General features: G+C 39.6%; 1 long non-coding RNA gene across 1 annotated transcript; it reads left to right on the top strand.

The window, feature by feature from the left end:
* Window positions 1–299: 299 nt before the first annotated feature.
* On the top strand, window positions 300–958 carry LOC141408268 (uncharacterized). The gene is made up of 2 exons (XR_012421746.1): window positions 300–468; window positions 513–958. It is a non-coding gene; the product is annotated as an uncharacterized lncRNA (long non-coding RNA).
* The last annotated feature ends 9875 nt before the right edge of the window (window positions 959–10833 follow it).

The following is a 10833-nucleotide window of genomic DNA, read 5'->3' as shown; positions in this document are numbered from 1 at the left end:
AGGATATTTCCTTTTTCACCATAGCCCTCTATGGCCTTCCAAATATCACTTTGCCAATTCCACAAGAACTGTCTTAGCGAAAGGCTTCTTGAGGGGAAAGCTGTAACTCTGTGAGATGATTTCACAGAATACAAAGAAGTTTCTCAGAAAGGGCTAGCATTGGCTCAAGGTAATCAAGTGGCATTGAGATCTTCTGGGTGTAAGCCGGGTGCTTTGTATTAAGCTATACCTTGATTTATCCAAGCGCACCTTCCAGTACGCTTACCATGTTACGACTTATCCTCTCTATATAAATATTAGGGCGTTTAGTTAGGATATTCCTTAAATATATTTGAGAGGAGTGACGGGCGGTGTGTGCGCGCTTTATGGCCTGGTTCAATTAAGCACTCTATTCTTAATTTACTGCTAAATCCTCCTTGGACCCTTAAGTTTCATAAGGGTTTTCGTGGGTTTTCTGAAATAGAAAATGTAGCCCATTTTTTACCGTCTCATGGGCTACACCTTGACCTAAGGTATTCGCGGCGGCGGCGTTTGCGCTCACTTTGTGGCCTTCATTAGGGTTTGCTGAAGATGGCGGTATATAGGCTGAGCAAGAGAGGGTAGGGTGGATCGGGGTTTATCGATAACGGAACAGGCTCCTCTAGGGGGATGTAAAGCACCGTCAAGTCCTTTGAGTTTCAAGCTGTTGCTTGTAGTATTCTGGCGAGTAGTTTTGTTATCTAACTACTGAGGTTTAGGGCCAAGCATAGTGGGGTGTCTAATCCCAGTTTGGGTCTTGGCTATTGTGTGTTCAGAAGCTTTAAAGCCACTTTCGTAGTTTATTTTACATTAGCTAGGGTTTTACAGTTTAGGTGGAGTTTAGCTTTATTATGTTAGATCTTAAACACCCTCTACGCCGATCCCTATTAGCTGGGGTTAATCGTGTAACCGCGGTGGCTGGCACGAAATTGACCAACCCTAAATATAGCATGGCTTATTCTTTCTCTTTGTTATCGGACGATATTTCCTTTGGCACTATAGTCTTCAAAGGGATCCGAAATATCTGTTCTCAGATTCCAGAGAAATAAGGCAGGCAAAGAGATCCACGAAATACAGATGTAACTCTGTGAGATGAATTAACAGAACACTAAGCAGTTCCTCAGAAATCCTCTTTCACATTTCATCTGAGGATATTTCCTTTTTCACCATAGCCCTCTAAGGGCTTCCAAATATCACTTTGTCAATTCCACAAGAACTGTCTTAGCGAAAGGCTTCTTGAGGGGAAAGCTGTAACTCTGTGAGATGATTTCAGCGAACACAAAGAAGTTTCTCAGAAAGCTTCTTTCTCTTTGTTATCGGAGGATATTTCCTTTGGCCCTATAGTCTTCAACGGGATCCGAAATATCTGTTCTCACATTACGCAGAAATAAGGCAAGCAAAGAGATCCACGAAATACAGATGTAACTCTGTGAGATGAACTAACAGAACACTAAGAAGTTTCTCAGAAAGCTGCTTTCCAGATTTAATCTGACGATATTTCCTTTTCACCATTGCCCTTTAAGGGCTTCCATATATCACTTTGCCAATTCCACAAGAAGTGTCTTAGCGAAAGGCTTCTTGAGGGGAAAGCTGTAACTCTGTGAGAGGATTTCACAAAATACAAAGAAGTTTCTCAGAAAGCTTCTTTCTCTTTGTTATCGGAGGATATTTCCTTTGACCCTATAGTCTTCAACGGGATCCGAAATATCTGTTCTCAGATTCCACAGAAATAAGGCTGGCAAAGAGAACCACGAAATACAGATGTAACTCTCTGAGAAGAATTAACAGAACACTAAGCAGTTTCTCAGAAAGCTTCTTTCCAGATTTCATCTGAGGATATTTCCTTTTTCACCGTAGCCCTGTATTGGCTTCCAAATATCACTTTGCCATTTCCACAAGAACTGTCTTAGCGAAAGGCTTCTTGAGGGGAAAGCTGTAACTCTGTGAGATGATTTTACAGAACACTAAGATGTTTCCCAGAAAGCTTCTTTCTCTTTGTTATCGGAGGATATTTCCTTTGGCCCTATAGTCTAGAAAAGGATCCGAAATATCTGTTCTCAGATTTCTCAGAAATAAGGCTAGCAAAAGATCCACGAAATACAGATGTAACTCTGTGAGTGGAAGTCACATATCACAGAGCAGTTTCTCATAATGCTTCTTTCCAGATTTCATCTGAGGATATTTCCATTATCAGCATAGCCCTCAATGGGCTCCCAAATATCACTTTGCCAATTCCACAAGAACTGTCTTAGTGAAAGGCTTCTTGCGGGGAAAGGTGTAACTCTGTGAGATGATTTCACAGAACACAAAGAAGTTTCTCAGAAAGCTTCTTTCTCTTTGTTATCGGAGGATATTTCCTTTGGCCTTATAGTCTTCAAAGGATCCGAAATATCTGTTCTCAGATTCCACAGAAATAAGGCTAGCAAAGAGATCCACGAAATACAGATATAACTTTGTGAGATGAATTAACAGAACTGTAAGCAGTTTCTCAGAAAGCTTCTTTCCAGATTTCATCTGAGGATATTTCCTTTTTCACCGTAGCCCTGTATTGGCTTCCAAATATCACTTTGCCATTTCCACAAGAACTGTCTTAGCGAAAGGCTTCTTGAAGGGAAAGCTGTAACTCTATGAGATGATTTTACAGAACACTAAGATGTTTCTCAGAAAGCTTCTTTCTCTTTGTTATCGGAGGATATTTCCTTTGGCCCTATAGTCTACAAAAGGATCCGAAATATCTGTTCTCAGATTCCACAGAAATAAGGCTAGCAAAAGATCCACGAAATACAGATGTAACTCTGTGAGTGGAAGTCACATATCACAGAGCAGTTTCTCATAATGCTTCTTTCCAGATTTCATCTGAGGATATTTCCATTATCAGCATAGCCCTCAATGGGCTCCCAAATATCACTTTGCCAATTCCACAAGAACTGTCTTAGTGAAAGGCTTCTTGCGAGGAAAGGTTTAACTCTGTGAGATGATTTCACAGAACACAAAGAAGTTTCTGAGAAAGCTTCCTTCTCTTTGTTATCGGAGGATATTTCCTTTGGCCTTATAGTCTTCAAAGGATCCGAAATATCTGTTCTCAGATTCCACAGAAATAAGGCTAGCAAAGAGATCCACGAAATACAGATGTAACTCTGTGAGATGAATTAACAGAACTGTAAGCAGTTTCTCAGAAAGCTTCTTTCCAGATTTCATCTGAGGATATTTCCATTTTCACAATAGCCCTCTATGGGCTTCCAAATATCACTTTCCCAATTCCACAAGAACTGTCTTAGCGAAAGGCTTCTTGAGGGGAAAGCTGTAACTCTGTGAGATGATTTCACAGAACAGAAAGAAGTTTCTCAGAAAGCTTCTTTCTCTTTGTTATCGGAGGATATTTCCTTTGGCCCTATAGTCTTCAAAGGGATCCGAAATATCTTTTCTCAGATTCCACAGAAATAAGGCTAGCAAAGAGATCCACGAAATACAGATGTAACTCTGTGAGATGAATTAACAGAACACTAAGCAGTTTCTCAGAAAGCTTCTTTCCAGATTTCATCTGAGGCTATTTCCGTTTTCACCATAGCCCTCTATGGGCTTCCAAATATCACTTTGCCAATTCCACAAGAACTGTCTTAGGAAAGACTTCTTGAAGGGAAAGCTGTAACTCTGTGAGATGATTTCACAGAACACAAAGAAATTTCTCAGAAAGCTTCTTTCTCTTTGTTATCGGAGGATATTTCCTTTGGCCCTATAGTCTTTAAATGGATCCGAAATATCTGTTCTCAGATTCCACAGAAATAAGGCTAGGAAAGAGATCCACGAAATACAGATGTAACTCCGTGAGATGAATTAGCAGAACACTAAGCAGTTTCTCAGAAAGCTTCTTTCCAGATTTCATCTGAGGATATTTCCATTTTCACCATTGCCCTCTATGGGCTTCCAAATATCACTTTACCAATTCCACAAGAACTGTCTTAGCGAAAGGCTTCTTGAGGGGAAAGCTGTAACTCTGTGAGATGATTTCACAGAACACAAAGAAGTTTCTCAGAAAGCTTCTTTCTCTTTGTTATCAGAGGATATTTCCTTTGGCCCTATATTCCTCAAAGGGATCCGAAATATCTGTTCTCAGATTCCACAGAAATAAGGCTAGCAAAGAGATCCATGAAATACTGATGTAACTCTGTGAGATGAATTAACAGACCACTAAGCAGTTTCTCAGAAAGCTTCTTTCCAGATTTCATCTGAGGATATTTCCTTTTTCACCATAGCCCTCTATGGGCTTCCAAATATCACTTTGCCAATTCCGCAAGAACTGTCTTAGCGAAAGGCTTCTTGAGGGGAAAGCTGTAACTCTGTGAGATGATTTCACAGAACACAAAGAAGTTTCTCAGAAATTTTCTTTCTCTTCGTTATCGGAGGATATTTCCTTTGGCCCTATAGTCTTCAAAGGGATCCGAAATATCTCTCTCAGATTCCACAGAAATAAGGCTAGCAAAGAGATCCACGAAATACAGATGTAACTCTGTGAGATGAATTAACAGAGCACTAAGCAGTTTCTCAGAAAGCTTCTTTCCAGATTTCATCTGAGGATATTTCCTTTTTCACCATAGCCCTCTATGGCCTTCCAAATATCACTTTGCCAATTCCAACCGAAGTGTCTTAGCGAAAGGCTTTTTGAGGGGAAAGCTGTAACTCTGTGAGATGATTTCACAGAACACAAAGAAGTTTCTCAGAAAGCTTCTTTCTCTTTGTTATCGGAGGATATTTCCTTTGGCCCTATTGTCTTCAAAGGGATCCGAAATATCTGTCCTCAGATTCCACAGAAATAAGGCTAGCAAAGAGATCCACGAAATACAGATGTAACTCTGTGAGATGAATTAAGAGAACACTAAGCAGTTTCTCAAAAAGCTTCTTTCCAGATTTCATCTCAGGATATTTCCATTTTCACAATTGCCCTCTTTGGGCTTCCAAATATCACTTTGCCTATTCCACAAGAACTGTCTTAGCGAAAGGCTTCTTGAGGGGAAAGCTGTAACTATGTGAGATGATTTCACAGAACACAAAGAAGTTTCTCAGAAAGCTTCTTTCTTTTGGTTATCGGAGGATATTTCCTTTGGCCCTATAGACTTCAAAGGGATCCGAAATATCTGTTCTCAGATTCCACAGTAATAAGGCTAGCAAAGAGATCCACGAAATACAGATGTAACTCTGTGAGATGAATTAACAGAACATTAAGCAGTTTCTCAGAAAGCTTCTTTCCAGGTTTCATCTGAGGATATTTCCTTTTTCACCATAGCCCTCTATGGGCTTCCAAATATCACTTTGCCAATACCACAAGAACTGTCTTAGCGAAAGGCTTCTTGAGGGGAAAGCTGTAGCTCTGTGAGATGATTTCACCGAACACAAAGAAGTTTCTCAGAAAGCTTCGTTCTCTTTGTTATCGGAGGATATTTCCTTTGGCCCTATAGTCTTCAAAGGGATCCGAAATATCTGTTCTCAGATTCCACAGAAATAAGGCTAGCAAAGAGATCCACGAAATACACATGTACCTCTGTGAGTGGAAATCACATATCACAGAGCAGTTTCTCAGAAAACTTCTTTCCAGATTTCATCTGAGGATATTTCCTTTTTCACCATAGGCCTCTATGGCCTTCCAAATATCACTTTGCCAATTCCACAAGAACTGTCTTAGCGAAAGGCTTCTTGAGGGAAAAACTGTAACTCTTTGAGATGATTTCACAGAACACAAAGATGTTTCTCAGAAAGCTTCTTTCTTTTTGTTATCGGAGGATATTTCCTTTGGCCCTATAGTCTACAAAATGATCCGAAATATCTGTTCTCAGATTCCACAGAAATAAGGCTAGCAAAAGATCCACGAAATACAGATGTAACTCTGTGAGTTGAAGTCACATATCACAGCGCAGTTTCTCATAATGCTTCTTTCCAGATTTCATCTGAGGATATTTCCTTTTTCAGCATAGACCTTTATGGGCTTCCAAATATCACTTTGCCAATACCACAAGAACTATCCTAGCGAAAGGCTTCTTGAAGCGAAAGCTGTAACTCTGTGAGATGATTTCACAGAACACAAAGAAGTTTCTCAGAAAGCTTCTTTCTCTTTGTTATCGGAGGATATTTCCTTTGGCCCTATAGTCTTCAAAAAGATTCGAAATATCTGTTCTCAGATTCCACAGAAATAAGGCTAGCAAAGAGATCCACGAAATACCAATGTAACTCTGTGAGATGAATTAACAGAACACTAAGCAGTTTCTCAGAAAGCTTCTTTCCAGATTTCATCTGAGGTTATTTCCTTTTTCACCATAGCCCTCTATGGGCTTCCAAATATCACTTTGCCAATTCCACAAGAACTGTCTTAGCGAAAGGCTTCTTGAGGCGAAAGCTGTAACTCTGTGAGATTATTTCTCAGAACACAAAGAAGTTTCTGAGAAAGTTTCTTTCTCTTTGTTATCGGAGGATATTTACTTTGGCACTATAGTCTTCAACGGGATCCGAAATATCTGTTCTCAGATTCCAGAGAAATAAGGCTGGCAAAGAGATCCACGAAACACAGATGTAACTCTGTGAGATGAAATACCAGAACACTAAGCAGTTCCTCAGAAATCTTCTTTCCAGATTTCATCTGAGGATATTTCCTTTTTCACCATAGCCCTCTATGGGCTTCCAAATATAACTTTGTCAATTCCACAAGAACTGTCTTAGCGAAAGGCTTCTTGAGGGGAAAGCTGTAACTCTGTGAGATGATTTCACCGAACACAACGAAGTTTCTCAGAAAGCTTCTTTCTCTTTGTTATCGGAGGATATTTCCTTTGGCCCTATAGTCTACAAAAGGATCCGAAATATCTGTTCTCAGATTCCACAGAAAGAAGGCTAGCAAAAGATCCACGAAATACAGATGTAACTCTGTGAGTGGAAGTCACATATCACAGAGCAGTTTCTCATAATGCTTCTTTCCAGATTTCATCTGAGAATATTTCCTTTTTCAGCATAGGCCTCTATGGGCATCCAAATATCACTTTGCCAATACCACAAGAACTGTCTTAGTGAAAGGCTTCTTGAGGGGAAATCTGTAACTCTGTGAGATGATTTCACAGAACACAAAGAAGTTTCTCAGAAAGCTTCTTTCTCTTTGTTATCGGAGGATATTTCCTTTGGCCCTATACTCTTCAAAGGGATCCGTAATATCTGTTCTCAGATTCCACAGAAATAAGGCTAGCAAAGAGATCCACGAAATACAGATGTAACTTGTGAGATGAATTAAAAGAACACTAAGCAGTTTCTCAGAAAGCTTCTGTCCAGATATCATCTGAGGTTATTTCCTTTTTCACCATAGCCCTCTATGGGCTTCCAAATATCACTTTGCCAATTCCACAAGAACTGTCTTAGCGAAAGGCTTCTTGAGGGAAAAACTGTAACTCTTTGAGATGATTTCACAGAACACAAAGATGTTTCTCAGAAAGCTTCTTTCTCTTTGTTATCGGAGGATATTTCCTTTGGCCCTATAGTCTACAAAATGATCCGAAATATCTGTTCTCAGATTCCACAGAAATAAGGCTAGCAAAAGATCCACGAAATACAGATGTAACTCTGTGAGTGGAAGTCACATATCACAGAGCAGTTTCTCAGAAAGCTTCTTTCCAGATTTCATCTGAGGTTATTTCCTTTTTCACCATAGCCCTCTATGAGCTTCCAAATATCACTTTTCAAATTCCACAAGAACTGTCTTAGCGAAAGGCTTCTTGAGGCGAAAGCTGTAACTCTGTGAGATTATTTCACAGAACACAAAGAAGTTAATCAGAAAGCTTCTTCCTCTTTGTTATCGGAAGTTATTTATTTGGCCCTATAGTCTTCAAAGGGATCCGATATAACTGTTCTCAGATTCCACAGAAATAAGGCTAGCAAAGAGATCCACGAAATACAGATGTAACTCTGTGAGTGGAAGTCACATATCACAGAGCAGTTTCTCAGAAAACTTCTTTCCAGATTTCATCTGAGGGTATTTCCTTTTTCACCATAGGCCTCTATGGCCTTCCAAATATCACTTTGCCAATTCCACAAGAACTGTCTTAGCGAAAGGCTTCTTGAGGGAAAAACTATAACTCTTTGAGATGATTTCACAGAACACAAATAAGTTTCTCAGAAAGCTTCTTTCTCTTTGTTATCGGAGGATATTTCCTTTGGCCCTATAGTCTTCAAATGGATCCAAAATATCTGTTGTCACATTCCACAGAAATAAGGCTAGCAAAGAGATCCACGAAATACAGATGTAACTCTGGGAGATGAATTAACAGAACACTAAGTACTTTCTCAGAAAACTTCTTTCCAGATTTTAATCTGTGGATATTTCCTTTGTCACCATAGACCTCAACGGGCTTCCAAATATCACTTTTCCAATTCCACAAGAACTGTCTTAGCGAAAGGCTTCTTGAGGGGAAAGCTGTAACTCTGTGAGATGATTTCACAGAACACAAAGAAGTTTCTCAGAAAGCTTCTTTCTCTTTGTTATCGGAGGATATTTCCTTTGGCCCTATAGTCTTCAAAGGGATCCGAAATATCTGTTCTCAGATTCCACAGAAATAAGGCTAGCAAAGAGATCCACGAAATACAGATGTAACTCTGGGAGATGAATTAACAGAACACTAAGTGCTTTCTCAGAAAACTTCTTTCCAGATTTCATCTGAGGATATTTCCTTTGTCACCTTAGACCTCTACGGGCTTCCAAATATCACTTTGCCAATTCCACAACAACTGTCTTAGCGACAGGCTTCTTGAGGGGAAACCTGTAACTCTGTGAGATGATTTCACAGAACACAAAGAAGTTTCTCCGAAAGCTTCTTTCTCTTTGTTATCGGAGGATATTTCCTTTGGCCCTATAGTCTTCAAAGGGATCCGAAATATCTGTTCTCAGATTCCACAGAAATAAGGCTAGCAAAGAGATCCACGAAATGCAGATGTAACGCTGTGAGATGAATTAACAGAACACTAAGCAGTTTCTCAGAAAGCTTCTTTCCAGATTTCATCTGAGGATATTTCCATTTTCACAATAGCCCTCTATGGGCTTCCAAATATCACTTTGCCAATTCCACAAGAAATGTCTTAGCGAAAGGCTTCTTGAGGGGAAAGCTGTAACTCTGTGAGATGATTTCACAGAACACAAAGAAGTTTCTCAGAAATTTTCTTTCTCTTCGTTATCGGAGGATATTTCCTTTGGCCCTATAGTCTTCAAAGGGATCTGAAATATCTCTCTCAGATTCCACAGAAATAAGGCTAGCAAAGAGATCCACGAAATAGAGATGTAACTCTTTGAGATGAATTAGCAGAACACTAAGCAGTTTGTCAGAAAGCTTCTTTCCAGATTTCATCTGAGTATATTTCCTTTTTCATCATAGCCCTCTATGGCCTTCCAAATATAACTTTTCCAATTCCAACCGAAGTGTCTTAGCGAAAGGCTTCTGGAGCGGAAAGCTGTAACTCTGTGAGATGATTTCACAGAACACAAAGAAGTTTCTCAGAAAGCTTCTTTCTCTTTCTTATCGGAGGATATTTCCTTTGGCCCTAGAGTCTTCAAAGGGATCCGAAATATCTGTTCTCAGATTCCACAGAAATAAGTCTAGCAAAGAGATCCACGAAATACAGATGTAACTCTGTGAGATGAATTAAGGGAACACTAAGCAGTTTCTCAGAAAGCTTCTTTCCAGATTTCATCTGAGGATATTTCTATTTTCACCATAGCCCTCTATGAGCTTCCAAATATCACTTTGCCAATTCAACAAGAACTGTCTTAGAGAAAGGCTTCTGGAGGGGAAAGCTGTAACTCTGTGAGATGATTTCACAGAAGACAAAGAAGTTTCTCAGAAAGCTTCTTTCTCTTTGTTATCGGAGGATATTTCTTTGGCACTATAGTCTTCAAAGGGATCCGAAATATCTGTTCTCAGATTCCACAGAAATAAGGCTAGCAAAGAGATCCACGAAATACAGATGTAACTCTGTGAGATGAATTAACAGAACACTAAGCAGTTTCTCTGAAAGCTTCCTTCCAGATTTCACCTGAGGATATTTCCATTTTCACAATAGCCCAATATGGGCTTCCAAATATCACTTTGCTAATTCCACAAGAACTGTCGTAGCGAAAGGCTTCTTGAGGGGAAAGCTGTAACTCTGTGATGTGATTTCACAGAACACAAAGAATATTCTCAGAAAGCTTCTTTCTCTGTGTTATCGGAGGATATTTCCTTTGGCCCTATAGTCTTCAAAGGGATCCGAAATATCTGTTCTCAGATTCCACAGAAATAAGGCTAGCAAAGAGATCCACTAAATACAGATTTAACTCTGTGAGATGAATTAACAGAACACTAAGCAGTTTCTCAGAAAGCTTCTTTCCAGATTTCTTCTGAGGATATTTCCTTTTTCACCATAGCCCTCTATGGGCTTCCAAATATCACTTTGCCAATTTCACAAGAACTGTCTTAGCGAAAGGCTTCTTGAGGGGAAACCTGTAACTCTTTGAGATGATTTCACAGAACACAAAGAAGTTTCTCAGAAAGCTTTTTTCTCTTTGTTATCGGAGGATATTTCCTTTGGCCCTATAGTCTTCAAAGGGATCCGAAATATCTGTTCTCAGATTCCACATAAATAAGGCTAGCAAAGAGATCCACGAATTACAGATGTAACTCTGTGAGAAGAAATAACAGAACACTAAGCACTTTCTCAGAAAGGTTCTTTCCAGATTTCATCTGAGGATATTTCCTTTTTCACGATAGCCCTCTATGGGCTTCCAAATATCACTTTGCCAATCCCACAAGAACTGTCTTA

The sequence above is a fragment of the Macaca fascicularis genome, chromosome 13, assembly GCF_037993035.2.
Source record: "Macaca fascicularis isolate 582-1 chromosome 13, T2T-MFA8v1.1".
Lineage (NCBI taxonomy): Eukaryota > Metazoa > Chordata > Mammalia > Primates > Cercopithecidae > Macaca > Macaca fascicularis.
The sequence above is the reverse complement of the archived record's forward strand: the minus strand, read 5'-3'. Positions and strand labels throughout refer to the sequence as shown.